Source organism: Pseudorca crassidens, chromosome 7 (genome assembly GCF_039906515.1).
Source record: "Pseudorca crassidens isolate mPseCra1 chromosome 7, mPseCra1.hap1, whole genome shotgun sequence".
NCBI classification, from domain to species: Eukaryota; Metazoa; Chordata; class Mammalia; order Artiodactyla; family Delphinidae; genus Pseudorca; species Pseudorca crassidens.
The window spans coordinates 13,332,337-13,356,286 of record NC_090302.1 but is presented as its reverse complement, the minus strand read 5'-3'; the positions used below and the strand labels follow the sequence as shown (position 1 = coordinate 13,356,286).

Here is a 23,950-nt window from a genome sequence, read left to right as displayed (position 1 = left end):
AGAATAACAATGTCTCTCTTAGACCATCTTAAATGAGATAGTGCACATCAAGTGCTTGGCATAAGGCCTGATGTTGGAGCAAGTGCCCAATAGACGGCAGCTACTCAATTCCTAATGATGATTATTCCAGAACTCTCCACCTCACAGGCTCCAGCACCACCTGCTCTGTGTCAAACAACGACTTGTCCTCACGTCCTAAAAACAACCAGCTCTTCCTTGGCACGGGGTGTTCAGGAGGCCTCCTGCTTGCTGGAGCCTCTGACACAGCCCGTGAGGCAGGATGGGTCCCTGCATACAGAGGGAGTCTGGTGACTTGCCCAAGGTGGGAAGCTGGGTTTGGGTAGAGCCCAGAATTTCTTCAACCTCCTCCTGTCCCAAAGGAAGTCTGCAAATCACTGATTCAGAGTTGAAGGGAATGTTGTGTTCGTTTGTTCATTCATTCATTAAGCAAATATTTATTTAATGTCAACATTGGCACCTACCAAGTGCTAGGCACTGTCCGGGCTGCTAGGTCAACAAGGATTAGCCAATACGGCCTCCCTCTCACCGAGCTCAGTGTAGTGGGAAGTGGAGCCCAGAATCCAACTCTCATGCTACCACATACATCCTGCAACCGAGGGGAGTGTCCTGTGACAGCAATGAGTCACCCCCTTACTCTAGGCTCCACGGACTTCTGGCGGACTCAGAGAGCAATCTCACCTGCCTCTTCGCCCATGTGGCTACAGGAACACCCCCGCCACCCAGGGTCACTCTCCTTTCAGGCCTGGCCTCAGTCTTCTGAGCAGCTTCATTTTACAGATGAGAAAACTGAGGCACCAAGGCAGGGAAATGACTTATCCAGGGCCACTCAGCAATGAAGTGAGGAGGCTGGGGCTAGTAGCCAGATGTCCGGCATCTCTCCAGGACGAGGACGAGAAGCCTCTTAACTACAGCACAGGAAATCAAGAACTCAGGGAAGGGGCTGAGGGCTGCAGTCGGTAGTCTTCTCCCAGAGTTTCCTTATTTATGCCCAAGAAAACCCCAAAAGCCTCTGCCAGGGAGGGCCATGTCTCTGTCCTTCCCTCCCCCCCTTCTACCCTCACTGCCCTTGAATGATTTTGGATGCCACGATGGGACACAGAAATGCAACTGGGAAAAGGTGAGCATTGTGTGTGGGCTGGAGACAAGTGAGGCATCCAATTCAGAAAGAACGTCCCTCTCATAAACATCAAATAGCTCAGAAACGGAGGGAGAACGCCTAGATGTGTGCCACGCTTACAAAACGTCATGTGGGTCTGGGACGAAGAATGTGGCTTGCGAACCCCAGTTCAATACCATTGCCTCTGCCTTCCCTGTGCGTTTAGCACCTGGAGCTCCCAGCAGGTATCACCTGCCCTCGTCAGGGCTGCTGCCTTCTTCACTGAACTTCTGCTTTTCATTCCCCCAGACAGGCCGGCAGCTGCATGTGCCTTTCTGTTCTGCTTAGCACTTGGGGCTAAGAGGTGCCTTTAGGGTTTTTTCTCTCTGGGTGTGGTTTCCTAGCACTCACCAAGGACAGCCTACAGCCCACTCTGTCTGTGCCACGTGCCTGGTTATCTCCGCTTGCAGAGTTGACCTAGCACACAAAAAAGGAGTGGCCCACCTGGGGTATTCGTTAATGCTGTTCTACTAGATAGTCCCTGCTCTCCACCTTCATGGTAGGCTTTCATTTCCTGGTCCCCTCGTGGCTGAGTAGGGCCATGTGACTAGTCCGATCAATAAGATATGAGATGGCCCAAGCATTTAATTTCCAGGGGAAGACCCTCTAGGGCTCTCTTTCTCAGTGCTATGAAGTACATTCAAGGAGGTAACTGCTCCATCAGCCTGATTCCTTGAATGAGGAACACAGCCCCAGGCTGACCCAAGATGCCCATATTAACTAGAGTAAGAAATAATACACCTTTAGGGAATTCCCTGGCGGTCCTGTGGTTAGGACTCTGCGCTCTCACTGTTGAGGGCCCAGGTTCAATCTCTGGTTGGGGAACTAAGATCCCACAAGCTGAGAGGCACAGCAAAAAAAAAAAAAAAAAAGACAAACCACCTTTATGGGTTTGACCCCTAAGATTCAAGGGTTGTTTGTTACTGCAGCATACCATACTCCATCCTGACTAATACACTGCCCATCTCACACAGAATACGATATTCTCTAGATATTAATCTGCCCTCTTCCCTATAAAAATCTTTACCCTCCTCTTCAATGAGAGCCTTGCATAAACAAAGGAAAATGAAGTGGAGGCAAGAGCATCTCTCCAGTGTCCTGCAGAAATTTTTTCCTCCTTAGGTTTCAAAGATGGCTGAAGACTCAGCTACATTTGAAAGGAATGAGAAGGAAGTTCAGCGTGTTATCTTCTGTGGCTTCCCTTTCCTATGAGATAGGAAGTTAGGTCACTCATGAGAACGTCTTGCAGGCTTGCAACGTGACAGCCACCCAGGTTAGGAGCAGATGCCTTGGGCACTGGGAGAGGACACTGACCAGGAATGAGGACACAGTGCCAAGCAGCTCTGCAACCCTGCTGGGGCTGTAACCGAGCCAGCCACGCCAGCCCAAGGACAGTGGTAGGGATGGCAACTGGCTGGATTCCTCCCCAGTTAGGGACTGTCTGGCCGGGGTAGGTGGCAGTGAGGGTGGCTAGAAAGACAAGGAGGGGGTGTGGTTTCAAGGCAATGAAGGATGTGTGCTTTAACTGGCTGATCATGGGAGGGAAGGAGGTGGCGCTCACAGCATCCCTGTAGATTCTACTGGCATTCCCATTTTACAGGGAGGGTAACCAAGGCTCAGAAAGATGATATCTCTTGCTCAAGCTAAGGATCAGAGCCATAACTAATCCAAGTCTGGCTGACACAAAAGCTTAGCCACCACCCAGTGCTCTTTCAGCCGGAAGACATTTCACTCCCTCTGAGCTCCCCTTAGCCCCTTATCAGGCTTCTTTTCTGCACCTTTACTTCTACCTTTAATTACTTACATATAATTACATATATCCCAGTCCAGACTGTGAGTTCCTGAAGAGCAGGAATCTGTACCTTATGTAATAATAATAACAACAGCAACAAAGCAGGAACAGCAGCATAATGCTACTACTTCTTGAATGCTGAGCCGGGTTCTAAGCACTTTACACTCATTATTCAACTCTCACTGAGCTCTCTGAGAGGAAGGTACCGAATCATCCTCATTTTACAGATGAGGAAGCATCTCAGTTCGGTTGAGCTGAAATTCAATCCCTATTATTAATATTGGGTTGGCCAAAAAGTTCGTATGGGTTTTCCGTAAGACGGTATGGAAAAACTTTTTGGCCAACCCAATATTTTAGTAACTATAGTTCAATCTGAGTCATTCTCTCTATAATCCTATTCATTTTATTTTTCACATTTAAAACATTCCCAGAAGGAGTCTATAGGCTCCCCCAGACGCCAAAGGAGTCCATAAAGGAGCACAATAAAGGTTAAGGACCCCTGCAGAGGCAGATGCCAGGGTTCCAGAGGCTGGGTTCTGTCCCGCATTGTCCTATAAAACCCAGAGTTCCTGGCTGGGATGGGGTAAGGAACCCTATACCATCTTCATGCAACAGTGGGGAGTGAATAAGTGTTGCTTTATCCCATCCCCACAGCATAAATACATAAATAACATAACTACTTTGATTTCAGCAGTGTGAGCCCATGTACAACATTCATCATAATAAACAAGGCACCTGTTTCCCCAATTAAAAAAAAACACTATTTTTAGCATCCCACGTGCTAATTAGAAAAGCATCAGTTGTTGATCACAAATTAGGACAACAGGAGGGCTTTGTAGCAGCCACCTCTGGACAGAATGCTGGCTGGCCCTACCCCCAGACAGTCCCTATTAGATTTGCTTTCATAGCTTCTGAGCGCTGGCTTGGTCCAAGCAGCACTCACATAATATCCCATACAGTATATGTTGAAGTTTTATACTTTATAAAACTTTTTGAAACTAGAATTTACTTAATTCCAGGCATCCAAACATGTACACTTGAATCAGAAGCAAGGCAGAGAGCTCTCTGGGTTTCCGAAAACCGGGGCTATTATAGGAGTCAGGGATAAGGTAGTGGGGCCAGTGCCGTCTGCCCAGAGCAGACGGCTAGTTGCCCTCCTGGCCAGCTGGCCAGGGCTGAGTGCTGGGCCTCAGGACACCCGGGTGGCAGTCTGGCACTGCCCCCACGGGCTGTATGACCTTCCATAAATTGCAGGCTGTATCTGGGCCTCGGTTTTCTTATCCTCCAAATATGGGGCTGTACTAGATCCAAGTCCCGCCAATAAACAATAACAAAGCACCCACTCTATGCCTGGTACTGTGGGGAACGCAGAGATTATACAGACTCCCTAAGGAGCTGACATTCTAGTCAGGGAGCCAGGCCTGGAAGCAATTAACTATTATGCACAAGAGAAAGATTTAAGTGTGAGTGGCTGAGAGGGGATGGAGGCCCTGTGTTGTGTTCTGGGGCCAAAGAGGAAGGACTAAGCCATGGTGTACGGGCTGTGTAGCAAGGCTTCCAAAAAGAAGAGGCTACATTTGAACTGGGCCTCAGAGGGTGAGTAGGAGTCTGGTGGGTGGGGAAGGGCACTTGGGTCGAAGAGCCAGCATCTGCAAACGCAGGGGCTGGAAGGGGAAGACCCCCAGTGGAGCCCAGTGTGGACTGTGGAGCTGGGTTTCCAGTCCTGGTCTCTCCATACATCTACTGCTTTGGAGTCTGGAAGGAACAGTCCTGGGAACCTGTTTTTTTTTGTTTGTTTTGTTTTTTGCGGTACGCAGGCCTCTCACTGCTGTGGCCTCTCCCGTTGCGGAGCACAGGCTCCGGACGCGCAGGCTCAGTGGCCATGGCTCACGGGCCCAGCCACTCCGCGGCACGTGGGATCTTCCCGGACCAGGGCACGAACCTGTGTCCCCTACATCGGCAGACAGACTCTCAACCACTGCACCACCAGGGAAGCCCCCAGAACCTGTATTTTTAACAAGCTCCCTAAGTGATACTGACATGCATGCAGCAGGTGTTAAGGGTTGAGAAAAAATATGAATGAATGAATGAATGAAAAAATGAACCTGACCTCAGCCAAGTCCCTTCCTCTCTCAAGATGCCTACCCTTTGTTAAAATAAAGGTGCTGGATCAGCCTGGTGGTTTTCAAACTGTTCCAAAAAAACCCCAGAATCTCCCCAAGTCCCTCAGAGACACAGAGAGGAGCTGGAGAGGCTGAGAGAACAGGACTCTGAGCCCCACCCACCCTTCTCTAGACCAGCTCTCCTTTTATCTCTTGGCTGTTTTGTTTGTAGTAAAGGTTCCTTGGCTTCAAAGAACTTTTAAAACCACTGAATTGGATGATCCCCAAGAATCCCCCAAGGAGAAATTAAAAAATTTCTTGAGGGCAGCAACTTCTCTTTGGTGAGTATTTCTTGAACAAGTACGAACAGAACATAAGGCTGTTTATCAGAAGCAAGTTATCTATTTTATCATTGTATTTTAAAATCTTTTGCTGTGGCCCAGAAATCAATGAGTGGAGAAAAAGGAAATGTGGTACGACAACACAGTGGAATATTATGCAACCTTTAAAAAACGTTGTTGAGGAATAGTTGATACAATGGAAAATGAAGTAAGAAAATCAGATACAAAATTGCACAGAGACTATGATTTACACTATGGATATTATACATCAGAATTACTGGACATGTAGGGCAGTTCCTCAAAAAATTAAACAAAATTAAACACAGAGTTACCATATGGCTCAGCAGTCCTACTTCTGGTTATATACCCAAAAGAACTGAAAGCAGGGACTCAAAGAGACACCTGTACACCGATTCCAAGCAGCATTATTCACAATAGCCAAAAGGATGGAAACGACTCAAATGTCCATCCATGAGCGAATGGATAAACAAATGTGGTCTAGACACACAGTGGAATGTTATTTGGCCTTAAAAAGGGATGAAATTCTGACACATGCTTCAACATGGACAAAACTTGCAAACATTATGCTAAGTGAAGTAAGCCAGACACAAAAGGACAAATATTGTATGATTTTACTTAGATGAGGTACCTAGAGTAGTCGAATTCATAGAGACAGAAAGTGGAATAGCGGTTACCAGGGGCTGCAAGGAGTGGGAATTGGGAAATTATTTGCTTCATTGGTTGGAGATGATGGAAAAGTTCTGGAGATGGACACTGGTGATGGTTGTCCAACTTGTAAATGTATTTAGTGCTACTGAACTGTACACTCAAAAAGTGTTAAAATGGTTTATGTTCTATTTTACCACGAAAACAAAATCTAGCTTCACGTGGTAAAAGCGGTGAATTCTGTGCAATGAGATTATGGCAAAGGGATCACTTTATTCTTTCCACTTCTCTGCATTTTTCAAATGTTCTACAATGAGAATACGTTGTTTTTAAAACCAGACAAAATGCGGGAGCTTCCCTGGCAGTCCAGTGGTTAACACTCCACGCTTAAAAAAAAAAAAAAAAAAGACTCCACGCTTCCACTGCAGGGGGGACGGGTTCGATCCCTGGCGGAACCCTGCCCGGGGAACTAAGATCCTGCATGCTGAGCGGTGTGGCCCCCATAAAAAACCAAAAACAAAAAAAGCAAAGCCAGATGAAGAGCGATTTAATTACATAAAACGAGTGGTTCTCTGGTACTTTCCCAAGATGCATTGTTGTCTTTTATGCAAATGTAAGCAATACTTTCTGTACTTAATAAAAGCAGCCAAGTTCAAGGATGCCATCTGAAGAATACACCAAGCTGCTCAGTCAAAATAAACTACAGGCAGAGCAGGCCCCCTTTCGAAGGCTAGTTGTTCTTGTCTATATTTAAATAAATTTCAAATAAAAAAGGAACCAAAACAAATCCTCTAACGAGCCTCCCAAGAAGCTGTCTGGCTTGGAAAAGCTCAAAGGCAAACTGAAGAGAGAAAGAAAAATGGGGAACAGCTGGTGTTTTTTTAGGACATTAACTCACTGCAGCTGGGAAAGTGACTTTGTCAGTGAATTTCTATCCCTTCTGCTTCTGGAAAACGTTCTCGTGTAGAATGAATTCAGAATCCAGGAGAGCCTCACCATCTGCATTCACTGCAAATCCACTTCCTCCAGCACCTCTCACCCCAGGTTAATGTCGAACAAAGATAGAAAGACTATTGGTTTGAAGGGCAGCCAATGTGTCTGCCGGCCAGGGTGCCCTCTGCCCTAGGTCACGCGGGTCCACCTTCCTGGTGCCTGGGCCCTCTGCTCCCGGCTGGCTCAAGGGCAGACAGACCAGAAGGTAGCCTCCAAGATGAGCAGGCTGGGGCTACCCCTGGAGTGGCCCTTCCCTGGCTATGTGACCTTAGGCAGTGTCCTTTAGAGATTCCGTGTCCTTCCCTAGCCAGTGGGCAGAAGGGCACCCACTTGCAGGGCTGCTGGGAGGGTTAAACGGTGCTGCTTGTGTGGAGTGTCTACTGAGATGCTGGATGCATAACAGGTGCTCCCAAGCTTCCTCCTTTATTTCCTATAAGTTCACTGTCCAAGACACATATGTGTCTTGGTGGGGCATTGGTCCCATATGTGATTAATGCTGACTGGTGGATTATAGGATTACAGTCAAATGATGGGGTGGAGAGAGGCTCCTTCAGACCTGGGGCCCAGGGCCAGCCCTGGAGGAGACACGGGAGGGGAACCAGCAGTCCTGCTGTCCTGGGTCTCCCTCCCACACTGACTGGCCAGCACGGAGCCCTTTCACAAGAAGTCTGTGTGGGATCCACAGAGCAGGTAGGTGGGCTCCATATTACAAATGGAGAAACAGGGGCTCAAAGAGGCCAACTGTCTTAGTCAAGGTCCCACAGTCCGTAAACAGCCAGTCTGAGGGTTTTCTAAAATTCCCTTGGCGTGAAGGCAGAGGGGGGGTGGGTCCCAGTACTTTCAGCTCTGCCACTGACTCACTTGTTTAGTTAGTTGTTTATCTTCTGTCTCTTTCCTTTAAAAAAGTTTTAAGGAACTTGGGGGTGGGGGAAGAGAAAGATTCTCTGGGGCACTAAGCTAGATGGGTCTCCAATCTCTGGGCTTCAGTTTTTTCATTTATAAAATGAGGCACTTCCTGCCTCAGGACCTTTGCACGTGCTCTTCCCTCTGCCTGGGACACCTTTTCCCACCCCCCTCACACCCGTCTACCCCCTCCCTCCGTGTCCTTTAGGTCTCAGCTCCAACGTCACTTCCTAAGGGAAGAGTCTTATTCTCCTTGTAGCTTCCTGTTCTTTTCCTTGAGGGCAGTGATCAATCTTTGGACATATATGCATGATTATTTGATTAATATCCACCTCCCCACCAGATGGAAAGTTCCTTGCTAATCAGCATCCGGCTGAGAGGTGGCATTCGATGGTATTTGTTGTACATTGATTCAAGAAACGAGTTCTTCTCAGGGCTCTGCCAGCAGCCAGCTCTAGGATCTTAAGAAAGTGCTCTAAAAAGAGGGGACATATGTATTATATATGTATAACTGAGTCACTTTGTTGTACAGCAGAAACACAACATCGTAAATCAACTATAATCCAATAAAAATTAATTTAAAAAATTATATTTGATTGCCCAAAAAGTTCATTTGTGTTTTTCTGTAAGATGTTATGGAAAAACCCAAACGAACCTTTTGGCCAACCCAATAGTTTCTTAAGTGGCCCAAATTTTCAACAATAAAGTAATTATTAAATATATTATGAAAACATTTGTACAATAAAGCATTACACAGTTAAAAAAAAAAGGAAAGTACTCCTCCATCCCCGCCCACCTCCACCCCAGTCTCAGGTTCTCACCTATGCAACCTGGAGAGGTGAACTGGGGCACCCACTAAATAGATCTCTGCCAGCTCAGCTCACACATTCTATGATTGCATTGTCTCCAAAAGAAAAAACAAACCAAACCCCAAAAAGCAAAAGCCAGGGTGATTCCAGCATCCTCTATGACCTAGGCCAGGTTCTTACATCTGGGGAGTCTCAGTGTCCCTATCTACAAAATGAAGCATTTAGGCAAAATCTTCCAGCTCTTTCCACCTCCAACTATTCTAATTCCCGAAAGGAAGGCCCCGCCCTCCCCTTGCCCTTCACCATGGACTCTACCTCAATCCAGGCTCACAAACAGGAAATGTGACAGCTAGGAGCGGATGGGCCGCTTGTTTCTCTACAGCATGGGGGGCTGGCGGGGGAGCAAAGAGTCTGAACTTTTCCAACTAATGCCGGGACTCCATGCCCAAGACCTTTCTCAAGCAGTGCAGGCAGAGGGCGCTGCTGGGGTCTGGCTGGGCCTCCCATGCCCTCTCCGCCCCCACGTAACCACAGGGGGCCCCCGCAGCACAGAACCAGCAGATGAGCCGTCTTGGCGATGTTACCTTGTAACTGTTACTCTGATGCTTGACCCAAGGTGGTAAAACCTCAGGACAGAGCCGAAGGTGGCGTGTAGGACTCCTGGGCTCCAGCGCAGGCCCTGTGTGACCTTAGGGAAGCCCCCACCCCTCTCTGGGCCTGGGTTTCCCCATCCACTGGAGTGAGAGGGTTGGATTGAGGGCTACGCCAGCTCCCTGCTTGCTCTGACATCTTCTTTATGAAGGCAGTACGCGGCCCCGATGAAGGGTCCCATCGTCTCACCCGTATCTGAGTCCCAGATCTCTCCCCTACCATGTGGCCCTGGGAAATAGCTAAACCTTTCTGTGCTTCCTTGCCTCATTTATAAAAAACAGGTTTCTGGGTGATGAAAAGGCAGGGCTCCTGTAAAGCTACTAGAACAGCGTCTGGAGTAAGTGCCCAGTAAGCGTGAGTTGTTCCTGTTTGATGATATCTCTGGTTTCTGAATCACTCCCCTTCCCAGTTTGCTGACTGTAGAAGGGCAGGCAGAACCCAGGCAGCCCTACTTGCCTGGCAGTGGCAGTCCACGCCCAAGCCCCATCCCTCAGGGAAAGCAAATCTGAATCTCAGTGTGGGCCAAACACCATAGGAAAAGGGACCTATGCAGGGAAAGGAAGAAAAACCTACGATGCTGCCCCAAAGCAGATGGACTGGGGGCATCGGCTGCTCCCTGGGGCTGCTGGGCACCAGAGAAGGCCTCCAGCTGCACTGAGTCAGTAGTAGAGGGAGGGTCCCGGACCATCTCCACCTTGCCCTGGAGGGGGACGACCTTGTGGAGGAGGGCAATGAGATGCAGAAGAAGATGCGGATTGGGTTTATCTGTTCCTACTTCTGCCTGAAACCTCCCAGGGAAGAGGAGGCTGGATTCAGTCATCTCAGCCTCGAGAAGGGATGAGGATGACTCCCTCGGACAGCGCTGGTGGCCTCTCCCCTGGGGACATGGAGGTGTGGGCCTCACCATCTCCCTCCACTCCTCAGGGACCCAGGGAGGGTCCTGAGCTCCGCCTGGCTCAGTGTTCTCACCTGCAAAGGGAGGAGACTCCAACACCTGTTTCCACCAGCTGCTGTGAGTCTCAAAGCGGGGCTGCGGACAGATGCTGTTTGTTCCTCCACGAGGAGGGACAGAAATTGAGAGGAATTCGCGTTTACGGTATTTTACCAAAGGACCGGTCCACGGGAGACCAGAAAGAAAGGAAGAAGGAAAGGATCGGTCTTTTACCTCACTGTCCTAAGATGCAAAGCATGATGCAGGAGACATGTAGGGTCCCTGTCCTGCCTCCCTCCTAGGGCTGCCCCCACTTGGCTCCAGTGGGCTCTGTGTTCCAGGTGGAGCTGTGGGTGCCCATCCTGCTGGAACGACTCACCCAGGAAGACTTCCCTCCTTCACCCTAGAGCATTTCACCCAGCTGCAAATGCCACAGGCCTCAAAATATCTGCTGCCCCGGAACAGGCAGGGCCTGGCGCTCTCTCTGCGCAGCTGGATGGGGCCCGTCACGGCAGCTCAAGGGAAGCCATGCTGCACTCAGTGTTGAACGCTGTCCTCGGAGGAAAAGAATAAAACCGACGGTCCTAACAACCAGTGCGCTGGCTTTTACCCCTGAGGATGCTCAGTTGAGAATCCCTGTTTGGCTGCACTGTGGGGAAGGGACGCCTTTGTCAGGTACAGAGACTTTTTATTCCTCAAGGGAACCCTAGGGGTCTCTGCTCAAACTCTTTTCTTCTACAGATGAAGAGGCTCAAGGAAACATGCACCCTTTGGGGATTAACATATACACACTGCTGTATGTAAAACAGATAACTGACAAGGACCTGCTGAATAGCACAGGGAACTATATGCAATATCTTTCAACAACTTATAAGGAAAAAAGAACATGTGTGTGTGTGTGTATATATATATATATATATATATCTCTGAATCACTTTGCTGTACACCTGAAACTAACACAATTGTAAATCAACTATACTTCAATTAAAAAAAAAGAAAGATGCACTTCATAGCAGAGGCAGGATTTGAACCCTCGAAGGGTCCTAGCCCTGTCTCTGCTCGTGCAGCTGATCCATGGTTACTGAGGGTCAACTCCATGCACGCAGTGTTCTAAGCACTGGGGATTTGGCAAGGAACCACCCAGGAAAGTCTTCTGTTCTCACAGAGCTCACATTCTAGTTGGTGAGCAAATACACAACATCAATAACTATAATTAACAGGTCATTAAAGACGGAATTTCAGGTGGGGAAAAGGGTAATAAAGCCAACAAAGAGGCTGGCATGTTAGAGGCTGCCTGAGGGTAGGGGAAACTGCTGTTTGGGGGGATGGCCTATTTTCACTGGGTCCTCTGGAGTCCCCAAGGACCTCCCAAGCCAGTAGCATCCTGGAGCTGGCTCATGCTGGCTTGCAAGAGCCAGTTGTTAAATTTTCAGGAACTTGGCGAGCAAGTTGTTAAACAGCCATTATTAAAAATTAAATTCTATAAACTCACAACTAAGTGAATTACAGTAAGATAAAAGGTAATCATCAGGGGCTTCCCTGGTGGCGCAGTGGTTGAGAGTCCGCCTGCCGATGCAGGGGGCACGGGTTCGTGCCCCGGTCCGGGAAGATCCCACATGCCGCGGAGCGGCTGGGCCCGTGAGCCATGGCCGCTGAGCCTGCGCGTCCAGAGCCTGTGCTCCGTAACGGGAGAGGCCACAACAGTGAGAGGCCCGCGTACCGCAAAAAAAAAAAAAAAAGGTAATCATCAAAATTCATCACATCCTAAATCAGAAAGAGAAAGACAAATACCGTATGCTAACACATATATATGGAATCTAAGAAAAAAAAATGTCATGAAGAACCTAGGGGTAAGACAGGAATAAAGACACAGACCTACTAGAGAATGGACTTGAGGATGTGGGGAGGGGGAAGGGTAAGCTGTGACAAAGCGAGAGAGTGTCATGGACATATATACACTACAAACGTGAAACAGATAGCTAGTGGGAAGCAGCCTTATAGCACAGGGAGATCAGCTCGGTGCTTTGTGACCACCTAGAGGGATGGGATAGGGAGGGTGGGAGGGAGGGAGACGCAAGAGGGAAGAGATATGGGAACATATGTATATGTATAACTGATTCACTTTGTTGTAAAGCAGAAACTAACACACCATTGTAAAGCAATTCTACTCCAATAAAGATGTAAAAAAAAAACAACAAAAAACCTTATCACGTCCTAATTGTTTTACTACATGCTACACCCTTGAGGTTATTTATGTCTGCTGTATCTAGACACAGTGGAAAATACTCTACAGCAGATGCTCCCAGCTCCTCCAGTAGCAGCTTGAAACTGGTCACAGTGGAAATATCTATACTATGGGAATTGGCAAATACCATGTATCAGGGCTTTCTTTTTTTTTTTTTGGCCTGGCCATGTGGCTTGCAGGGATCAAACCTGTGCCCCCTGCAGTGGAAGCGTAGAGTCCTAACCACTCCACCACCAGGGAAGTCCCTGGGCTTTCATTTTTCAACTGATCATGAAACATTTACCAGCATACCATGGCCTCCAGCTCTAATCCAGGCCTTCTGTGTTTGTGGGAGTCTGTTTTTCTGGGGAGAGTGTATGGTGGTGCAGCCCAACCCTCCTGGGGCTGTGTGTGAGGGCGGTGGCTACAGTCCTGTGGCCATGAACTTCCCTCTTCCTTTCTTAAGGCTTCCACAGCGAGGAAGCAAGTCTGGGAGGTCTAAACAGATCTGTCAATTCCTGCAAAAGAACTGCTCTCTTCAACATTATTTAACAAGGGTCTGTAAGAGGGTGATGCATTCATTCCTCTGGTTTAGTTTTGATAAGTTAAATCCTATCCTAAGCATACTGGGGAGGTAAAAATTTAAAGGAACACCCTGCAGAGAATCTGTTTGCGTACAAGTGTGCAGTCACTTCTGAATTCCTCTAGATTTTCGTATGTTGGGTTTCTTCCTTCGAGAACATAACTCTTCTGATAACGGCGGAGTGACGTTACTATTACTTCTACCAATAATAATGATAACAAGCACCATGTCAGGCACTAGACACACAGGTTCTCTCTTAAATCCACACCAACCCATTTACACACGAGAATGTTGAGGTTCAGGGGTTCAATAACTTGACTAAGGCCAGGCTGCCCCTCTGGAAGTTCCCCAGAACACTTTTCTCCCATAGCTGCGGTCCTGTGACTCTCCTTAGACCTGCAGGATTCTGTGACACTACTGGACCCCCTATCTCTGGTGACTTTGGAGGATTTTGTGACTTCTCAGCGTCAGGAACCCTCTTCCACCACCAGAGCAGAACGAGCCGAACACTCCCCCTGGTCATTCATCTGCACCTGGAATGCAGGAGAGTGACCCAGGCCTGGTCAGCTTTGCATCATAAGGAAGCAGCGCTAAGGTTCAGATGCCAGTGAAATGTTACAGCAGCTCCAGTGGCAGCGAAAGCTACAATTAGCTCCTGTTGGGAGAGCCTAACTGTGTGGTCTGTTGTCCAACCTCTACTGGTTCTGCGCAACTTGCTTTTCCAGCTTCCCCAGGGATACTGTGAGCAACAACAAAAAATGCTTCCAATGCGTGCCTCCTCTGCCCCGGTGAGCCGTAAGCTCCCTCGGCTGCCTGCAGCCAGGACTCCTGACCGGCGCCTCTTCTCAGGTGCTTCTTAGTATACCAGCCGCAAACGTTTACTAAGCCTTTTCATGCCAGGGAATGAATTCCTAAGCACTCAATTTGCACATGAGAATATTAATTCCCCCTTCCTCTGCACAGCTCTGGTTAACATATGAAAATAAGAGTTTTCAATAAAAATACCAATCTACAAACAACCATCGATCAACCGAGAGCAAATCCAGACCCAGTCCCTGCTCTCCGGGAGCCATATTCCCCTTAGAGAAAACCCCACCCTTGATTTTGCAAAGTGTCGTGTCGTTCCCCACAGATGCCAGGCAAGTTCCTCTCGGAGACAGCTGGCCGGCCGCTTGAGGACTCGTGGTTTCCCTGACGGAGGAGAAAGGACAGCTGCGCTTCTGCCTGCAGATGCTACCAAACACAACCTCACCCCGCTGGGCAGCTGACCCATTGCCCCAGGCTCGCTCCCTCCTCGGTGTCGCTCCAGACACCAGGGCCATCTGGATTCTGGAACGGCCATGGGGAAGATCAGGATGATTGCTTCTCAGAGCCTCCTCCCTGTGCCTGAAATACTCTTCCCTCTTCAGCCTCTAACCCCTGCAGGCTGCAGTTTGAAGGTCACTTCCTCAGGGAAGCCCTTCCTGACTACTTGCCCCGACAGCTACAGGCCCCTGTGACCCTCCACCCCGTATTTCTCCTTCTTGGCTCTCTCTGTGCACTTGGCTGTTGAATGACTGTCTCCCAAGCTAAATTCTACCTCTGCACGGGCAGGGATGGTACCTCTCTATTCACTGCTGATCTCAGGTGTCTCGCAGGGCACGTAGCAGACGCTCAATAAATTCTGGATGCTTTAACAATGAGTCAATGAAGTTCCGGCAGCTCAGTGAATGTTGAATGAATATGTGATTCAAAGCATGAGTCTTGGCAAGAGGTGTAACTTTTAGAACCAGTTCCTGGTACCCAAACTCACAAATGGGGGCTCAAAACTTGATCCCTCTGTCCAAAGCAGCTGCTTCTCCCTTGCACATTTTTAGTTTGAATGTTCACTTCCTGTTGGTTTGGACTTGTCTGCGTTTTGTTTAACAGCAGATATTGCTCAGAGAGAAGTCGGCCAGATCATAGCCTTGTATCGTTTTGTTGACAGAGAAGCTGAGGCTCCGACAGCTCCTGCTGCCAGCAGCACCAGCTTCAGTGGGGCGAGACAAGCTCACCTTCAGCCCAAAGCTCCTTTTAGTGTCCCTCCCACCCCCCCTATGGGGCCAAGTCCAGGGCACGTGAAGCAAGTCTACAGAAGATAAGAACACCCAGACTGGGAAGGAGTTTGAAACTTTTATTAAGAACTTAATGTAAGTCCCTTAATCATAAGGGACTTCCCTGGTGGTCCAGACTCCACGCTCCCAGTGGAGGGCGCCCGGGTTCGATCCCTGGTCGGGGAACTAGATCCCACACACATGCCGCAGCTAAGAGTTCGCACACCGCAACTAAGAGTCTGCATGCCACAACTAAAACCCAGCACAGCCAAATAAATAAAACTAATTACAAGACCTTACCTCTCTCTCTCCAACCTCTTCCAGCTGCTACTTTTCACTCTCTCTGGCTAATTTTGGGCTGAGCCAGGCAGGAGCCCTCAGCTGGGCTGGGCATGGATCTGTGCCCCAGCACCCTGGCCCCCCTTCAGAATCACCTTCACTCCCCCTGCCCGCAGCCCACCAGAGTCTCCAAGCCAAATCAGGTGTGGAGTCAAGACTGGGCTTTCATGCCTCAGTTCTGCCACTTCGTTCTTGAGAGACTTTGGCCAAAAGATCAAAACTCTAAGCCTCAGTTTCCCCACATGTAAAATGGGGGGAATAACTCCTGCTTTGCCGACTTCACAGGGCTTCTGTGAGCCTCAAGCAAGGTGGATATACGATCTCACTTGTCTAACTGTCCACTAGTGTAGGGACCTCTGGTAAGAACAACTCTACAGTATTTTTCCGTTCCCTCCAGGCTCTTGCGATCAACCCATAGCCAGACGACCTCTTCCAGGGCCCAATCCTCTATCCATCCTCTCAGCCATGCAACCCTCTTGACCACATCCTTCTAGAAATCCTTTCCCCCTCTGCCTTCCCGGATGTGCTCCTTCTGTCTCAGATCACTCACTCTCCAGTTAGGACCTGGCCCAAGCAGCAGCTCCACGCTTTCGCCTGCCCTTCACATCTGCCCACCACACACGGCCTGAGACAGGCACTGCAGGAAAGACAGGCCCTACACCAGCTCCCTGGAGAACGCCTGGGTGCGGTTTCCCCTGGGACACAAAACGTAAGCACACTGCCTCGGGTCTCCACCCTGCTGCCTCGCCACCTCTCCTTTAGAGACTCTGTTTGGCAATAAGGGCAGAGCCCAAGTCCTGGCAAGAGCCACAGCCTGACCGTAGGCAGCTGAGGGCTGTGGCCTCCACGCCAGCGTTGAGACAAGGTGAGCAGATTAGTTCCTTGGCTGGAGATTTCGATGACATATTTTTACTTCCCCTTTTTAGAACTGCAAGGACTTTATTTATTTATTTAGATTTTTTTGATGTGGACCATTTTCAAAATCTTTATTGAATCTGTTACAGTATTGCTTCTTTTTTTTTTTCTTCTTCTTCTTATTGCTTCTGTTTTATGTTTTGGTTTTTTGGCCGTGAGGCATGTGGAATCTTAGCTCCCCGACCAGGGATCGAACCCGCACCCCCTGCTTTGGAAGGCAAAGTCTTAACTACTGGACTGCCAGGGAAGTTCCTGCAAGGACTTTTATAAATAATTGAGTTAAGTATACTAAATGATGACCCCTTTGCCTTCAGTCCACAGTCCAAATGTACTTTTTTTTTTTTTTTTTTTTTTTGCGGTACGCGGGCCTCTCACTGTTGTGGCCTCTCCTGTTGCGGAGCACAGGCTCCGGACGCACAGGCTCAGCGGCCATGGCTCACGGGCCCAGCCGCTCCGCGGCATGTGGGTTCCTCCCGGACCAGGGCACGAACCCGTGTCCCCTGCGTCGGCAGGCAGACTCTCAACCACTGCGCCACCAGGGAAGCCCTGTACATTACTTTTTGTTTTCCCAGACTGGCCTACATGGCCTCCGTCTCGCAGGACTGAGGGTGAAGCTTTTATCAGCAGACCTTTCAGCCCAGGCTGAGAGGGGAGGTATTTTGCCCCAGGTCTGACAGGCATTAGGGTGCAAACTCAGGCAGTGGGCCTCCACAGGCCACTCTTAGCCAGCAGCGTGGGCCAGGTAAAGAGCACTGTGGTCATGTGCACAGTGTGCTCCAGCAGCTTATAGTTGAGGAGGGGAGGAATGATGACATGCGACAGAATGTATCTGGGGTGTGTACTGCAGGATGCCCAGAGACCTAGCGGGAGGAAAGGGAATGCCTAGTTCATGGGGGGCAGGAGGAAGAGACTGCCATCTCAGAGAGGGTGATGGTTAAGCTGGGTCTTGAAGGATGAGTGGGATTCTGTGAGTAGGTTTGTGGGGCTCTTGAAGGATGAGTAGGAGTCTGTGAGTGGGCTTGCAGGGGAGGCGGGGAGGGTGTTCTAAGCAGAGGGAGCAGCATGGGGAAAAGCCCAGAGCGGGGTTCAGGAATTGCAGTCATTCCCTCAGGCTGGAGCAGAAGTTCCAAGGGGTGGGGTGGTGAGGGATGAGAATTTCAAAGACCTTGGATGTCACCTAAAGGGATATGTGCTTTATCCTGAGAGCAGAGGGGAGCCTTGGAAAGATGGAAAATGCCAATCAATTTGGTGTCTAGAAAGAGGACTTGAGCTGCAGGGAGAGGGTGTGCGGGAGGGTGCGAGTCTGGAGCAGAGAACAGGGAGCACACAGCAGCAGGGTCCGGGTTGAAAGAGCTGCACACCAACTCAGCAGGGGCAGCTGGGTCAGGGGCGGGGGCGGGGGTGATGATGCCTAGATAGAGGGATATAGAGACTTGAAAGGCCATTGCCATGCTTCAGGAAAGGGGAACAATGGTACCAAAGAGCAGTGTGATGGGGATTAGTTTGGAGAGACAAAGATAGGCGGAGACCTGTGTGAAGGAGTTTCTAACAAATATATGTGGATTGCTGTTCCCAAGTATCCACTCCAGGCCAACAGGTAGAGGACATATATCTCCGTCCCACTGACTTTGGACTTGGTCATATGACTGGCTATGACCAAAGGAGTATGGGTAGAAGTGATCATGAGCCAGTTCGGAGACTTTAAGAAGCATCACATCATCTCTTTCTTCCTCCAGCTCTCACCATAAAATAACATGTAACAGGTAGAAGCAGCAGCTTCAGCCTGGGTCCTGGGAGGAGAAGATACAGGGAGCAGATATTCTGGCTGGCTGGCACCCAGAGCAGATCTACAAAACCATGCAGTTGCAACTGCCCTCCAGCTGACGTGTAGTGTGAGTAATAAATAAACCTTTGTGGTCATAAACTACGCGTTGGGGGGGGGATGTTTGTTATGCAGCAAAAGCTAACTGATATACACTATATATATGAGATGAGACGGAAGCAGGTGGTGAAGAACCTCACACGTCATGATTAGGAGTTGTCCACATGGAGAGTCAACAGAGAATTTTGTAGTTGATGAAGCTTCTCCATCTTTTTTCAAAGCCAACCCTCCCCACTCCCTCCTACTCCTCCCAGCACCTTGCTGTATTGGCCATTCCTTCCCTCTCCTGGACTAAATCCTTCCCCTGAGCCTATATCTCACGTATCTTTTCCATCCTAAAGTCCTTTTCTTCACCCTGTCTTCCTCCAACTATAGCTCAATCCCTCCTCTGACTTTCTCAAACAAACTTCTTCGAAGAGTTGACTCTACTCACCATCTCCAGTTCTTTCTCTCTCACCTACCAGCAATCTAGCTTACCTGCCCTCCACTCCACCAAAACCACTCGCAGTATATTTCAGTAAGCTCCTAATTGCCCAGTGCAACCCAGTCTTTATCTTCCTTGACTGCTCCACACCATTTAGCTTGGAACTAAATTCTGTATCTCCCTGCCCAACCTCAGGCATTCCTCTTTCCATATTCTTTCAGCTAGTGGCACCATCCAATGACCCACGACAAAAAGCCGACAGGAGATAATGAATTCTGTTCTGGATTTGTCCAGTCTGCAGTGCCTTTGAGACATCCAAGAAGAGATACCCAAAGGGCAGTTAAACACGTGACTTGGGGGGCTTCCCTGGTGGCGCAGTGGTTGAGAGTCCGCCTGCCGATGCAGGGGACACAGGTTCGTGCCCCGGTCCGGGAGGATCCCACATGCCGCGGAGCGGCTGGGCCCGTGAGCCATGGCCGCTGAGCCTGCGCGTCCGGAGCCTGTGCTCCGCAACGGGAGAGACCACAACAGTGAGAGGCCCACATACCACAAAAAAAAAAGCCAAAAAACACAAGAAAAACATGTGACTTGGGAGCCTACAACAGAGATCTGAACTGGAGGTAAAGATGATTGCTATACAGGTAGCATTTAAAGCCATGAGCATGAGTCAGCTTGTGTATTTATAGAGCACAAGGACCAGATCTTTAAATCTCAGTTGATACATAGAGAGCTCTCCCGAGCTCGTAAATTCCTATTCCTAAGGTCACAATTCCAGCCACCATTTGGTTCCTTCCCTCTGAAGTCATGGCTCACAGTGGCCTCCACACCACCATCTTGTTTCATATTCTTTGCCCCGATCATGTTGTGTTCCTCAAGAACTCTTATAATTCCATCATAAATGCAGAAGGTATAGGGGCTTCCCTGGTCGCGCAGTTGTTGAGAGTCCGTCTGCCGATGCAGGGGACACGGGTTCGTGCCCCGGTCTGCGAGGATCCCACATGCCGCGTTGCGGCTGGGCCCGTGAGCCATGGCCGCTGGGCCTGCGCATCCGGAGCCTGTGCTCCACAACGGGAGAGACCACAACAGTGAGAGGCCAATGTACCGCAAAAAAAAAACCCCAAAAACAGAAAGTAAAAGACACCATTATCCAGGCACTAAAATGGCTAAAATAAAAAAGACAGGGCTTCCCTGGTGGCGCAGTGGTTGAGAGTCTGCCTGCTGATGCAGGGAACATGGGTTCGTGCCCCAGTCTGGGAAGATCCCACATGCCGCGGAGCGGCTGGGCCTGTGACCCATGGCCCCTGAGCCTGTGCGTCCGGAGCCTGTGCTCCGCAACGGGAGAGGCCACAACAGTGAGAGGCCCATGTACTGCAAAAAAAAAAAAGTTTAAAAAAAATTTAAAAGACAGACAATACCAAATATTGTCAAGGATGTGGAATAATTACGTCGTATACATCGCTGTGGGGATGTAAAATGGTATACTCTATGACCCAACAATTTCACTTCTAAGTGATAGCAAATGACCACAAAAGATTTCTACCAGAAATACTAGTCCAGGGACTTCCCTGGTGGCGCAGTGGTTAAGAATCCACCTGCCAATGCAGGGGACACGGGTTTGATCCCTGGTCCGGGAAGATCCCACATGCTGCGGAGCAACTAAGCCTGTGCGCTACGACTACTGAGCCCACGTGTCTAGAGCCCATGCTCCGCAACAAGAGAAGACACTGCAGTGAGAAGGCTGTGTACCTCAATGAAGAGTAGTCCCTGCTCGGCAAAACTAGAGAAAGCCTGCACGCAGCAACAAAGACCCGATGCAGCCAAAAATAAAAAAGAAAGAAAGAAAGAAAGACTAGCCCAGATTGGAAATAACCCAAATATTCATCAACAGGAGAATAAATACGCAAATGATGGTATATCCATAAAATGGAATACAACTCAGCACTGAAAAGGAACAAACTACTCATATACACAATAACACAGGTGAATTTAACAAACATCACTTTGAGTGAAATAAGCCAGACGTGAAAGAGACACACAGTATGATTCCATTTATGTGAGGTCCAGGAGCAGGCAAAATTAATCAATGGTGAGGAAGATCAGAAAATGGTTGCTTGGAAGGGCAGAAGGAAAATTCACTGGAAATGGGAACTTTCTAAGATGATGCAAATATTTCATATCTCATTTTGGGTGGTGGTTACATAGGTGCAAACAGCTTTCAAAACTTGTTGAACCCAATACTTACCATCTGTGGATTTTATCATATGGAAATTATACTTCAGTTAAAAATTAGGAAAAGAAAATAATTCTAAAGTGTCTAGAAAATAAAAGCTAAAATAAAGACAATGTACAGGGCAGAAAACACAGTTCAAATATATCAATAATTATATTTACGCTGTGAATGCACCTATATTAATGTCCAGCCTCCCCCTTAACCCAGCCCCCCTTTCGGCCATTCTCCCCTCACCCTTGCCCCCATCTCAAAGACATCTGTCCATTAGCTGTTCTCTAGCCATCATGAGAGATGATGTAATGCAAAGAGCAGAAGCCTTAGAGCCAGACAGAGCTGCTTTCAAATCCCGGCTGCAATTTAGGAGTTGAGTGCCCACGAGCGGGTTACTTGACCTCTCTGCACCTTCATCTCCCCAACTATAAAGGAGGTCGATGATACCTGTTGGGCTGGGCTAAGAAAGGGGCAGTGTGCTGACTAGTTTCTGGGGAACCTAATTCTTTTGGCTTCAGCCTGTGAAACCAACTTGCATGTGAAAGGCCCACTGAAGGCCTGGAAAAGCTCAGAGGATGAGACTCCTGGGCTTCTTCTCCCTCAAGGGTAGGGAGGCGGCCCTGGGGCCCTGGAGTTAGGGTCTAGGCTGGTTGGTGCTAAGAGGTGAGCCGGTGGCTCAGAGCCACCAGGGCCAGGAAAAGGCATTGCTGACCTAGGACTAAGGAGACAGGTTTCCTGGCCAGGCCTGGCCACTGGCGGATCTTGCCCAAATCACTGTGCGCACCTCTAGACTTAGTTTCTCCACCAAAGATGGCCAGATCAGACTGGATCTGAAGAATCTGATACCAAAAACAGCCTCTGGGGTTTCCTAATATATAGAAGAGGCAAAGGCAGAACTGAACCGGTTCTGCCTGAAAGAGGGAAGGTAAGGACCAGAGCCCTGCCGCCTAGGCTCCCCTCCCCCACCATGGTGCCCCTTGAGCGAGGACCCTAGGCTTCTCAGGGGCAAAGTTTGAAATCTCCCTGACCGGGTAAACCCTAGGGACTTTTTCAGCTCTGTCTTATTCAGTCATTGCGTACCTGTTACATGTAACAATAACTGGGAATATGCACCTGCCCCCCAGCCTGGTAGGGGAGGCAAGGTACACCCAGAATTAACTCCGAGCAAGGTAAAAAGTGCTGAGTTTAGCCAAAGAAGCGCAGAAGTACAACAGACCATCCACATCCTTCCCCTACGTACACACGCGCGCCCACACACACGCACACACACAGCCCCTTGGCGCTTGGCATTTCTTTACTCACTGCAGTATCTCTATTTCGTAGTTATGGAAACTGAGGCTCTCCCTGGGAAAGGGTTTCCCGGCTAGGAGGCAGCGAGGCCAGGGCTCCCCCCACCCTCACCCCGTACTTCCTGCCCCCTGAGACCCACCTATTTCTAAGTAAATGAAGAAGGCAGCAAGGCCTGCTCAGCGGCCAGAAGGAGCGCAAACCACAAGCAGAGCTACAAACGCAGCCGCCGGGGTCTCGGGTCTCTCCTGGGGGAGGAGCGAGCTCGCCGACAGCCTCCGCGCCTCCCTCCCTCCCTCCCTGGCCCGCGGGAAGATTGGGGAATCTCAAGTCGCTCTGCTTTCTCTCTTCGCGCGCTGACATTTTTTTCCACTTTACTGTTTCTTGGACGCCTTTCAAGAGTTTGTGCAATCATTCTGTTTAGCTGTTTTTCTGCCATTTTCAAACGCGGAGTGGTGTCCCTTTGAGTGGGAACGTGGTGGTCTGAAGACCTGAAGGGCTTCGCCTCCCATCACCCCGATGCAGCAGGCCTGGTAGCTGCCAAAGTTACAACGTTTGAAACTTTCCCGGTGCTGGGTGTTGGGTTGCTCCTCGGCTCTCTGAGCTCCCCGACCTCTCCCGCTCCGTGCCCCGGCTCTCGGGGGTTCCTGCGCCCCTCACTTCACCCTCCCAGGCTCCCCCTTCCCGGAGGCATCCTCTTCCCATCTGGTCCTGGGCGATGGAGCCCTTCCCCCACCCTGCTCCATACACGGGGGCAGAACCCTCTCTCCTTTCGAGACTTCCTCGGTGGTCCAGCTCCGCGCCCCCTGAGCCTGCCCTCTCCCGCCTCCACCTCGCGAACCCCGTGGGAAGCCCACCCCGCGGCCCTTCTGGCCCGAGTCTGGAAGGCTGGGCAGAGGCGGGGACAGAAACGGGGTCGGAGTAGGGCGCAGTGGTAGCGACAAGAACAAAAGCGGGGACACAGGCAGGGCAGCAACAGGGCAGGGCCAGCGCGGTGGCCCGTCCTCTCCCCGCGCCTCCCTCACTCGGCGCCCGCCGCCCAGGGCCAGGCCGGGCTCGGCTCGCGGCCTCTGGGGGCTCGGGCGGCGCCCCGCGGGACCCACCTGATCCGCAGAAGCTGGGCGCGCTCGGGGCTGACCTGCGCCTCGGCTCCCGGCCCCGGCGTCGTCCTCGGCTGCCCGAACAGTCGGCGCGCTGCCTCTGCCCGAGCCCGGCGGGGCGTGCCGGGGCGGGGTGTGCCGCCTGCGCTCGGGCCGGCCGGCAGCCGGGCGCTCCTCCGGGGCGGTGGGAAGCGCGCGGCGGGCAGGGGCGCGAGGAAGCGGGCGGGCGCTGGGCAGCGGGCGGCGCGCTCCCCGCTCGGCCCGGCCCGCGGCTGTTTGTGCAGAGAGGGTCCCGCCCCGGACACGGCGGCTGGGAGGCCGGGCGCACGAGTGCACGACTGCCGGTGTGCGTGTGTGTCTGGTGGAGGGGAGGCGCAGGGGGTGTTTGTTTCATTTTCACTCAGGCAGAAAAAAGCCTGAAACCAGCAAAAAAAGAAAAGAAAATCCCTGGTGATGGTGGCTGGGCCTCTTTGCCTTCCCGGGCCTGCACGTGGTGGGGGAGGGGTGGGGGAGGGGTGGCGGGGACCCGGAGCATCGG

General features: G+C 50.3%; 1 protein-coding gene across 10 annotated transcripts in view; it reads right to left on the bottom strand.

The window, feature by feature from the left end:
- The window catches only part of GGTA1 (glycoprotein alpha-galactosyltransferase 1 (inactive)), a 65,578-nt gene extending 41,901 nt beyond the window's left edge, over positions 1-23,677 (bottom strand). For 3 of the 10 annotated variants that reach the window (XM_067743449.1, XM_067743451.1, XM_067743453.1), the window contains exon 1: positions 23,416-23,542. The gene's annotated coding sequence lies outside the window, so the exon portion shown is untranslated. Of the gene's footprint in view, positions 1-23,415 lie in introns of all 10 variants that reach the window. The other 7 variants (XM_067743443.1, XM_067743441.1, XM_067743442.1 and 4 more) reach the window with 7 other exon arrangements.
- Between the last annotated feature and the right edge of the window lie 273 nt (positions 23,678-23,950).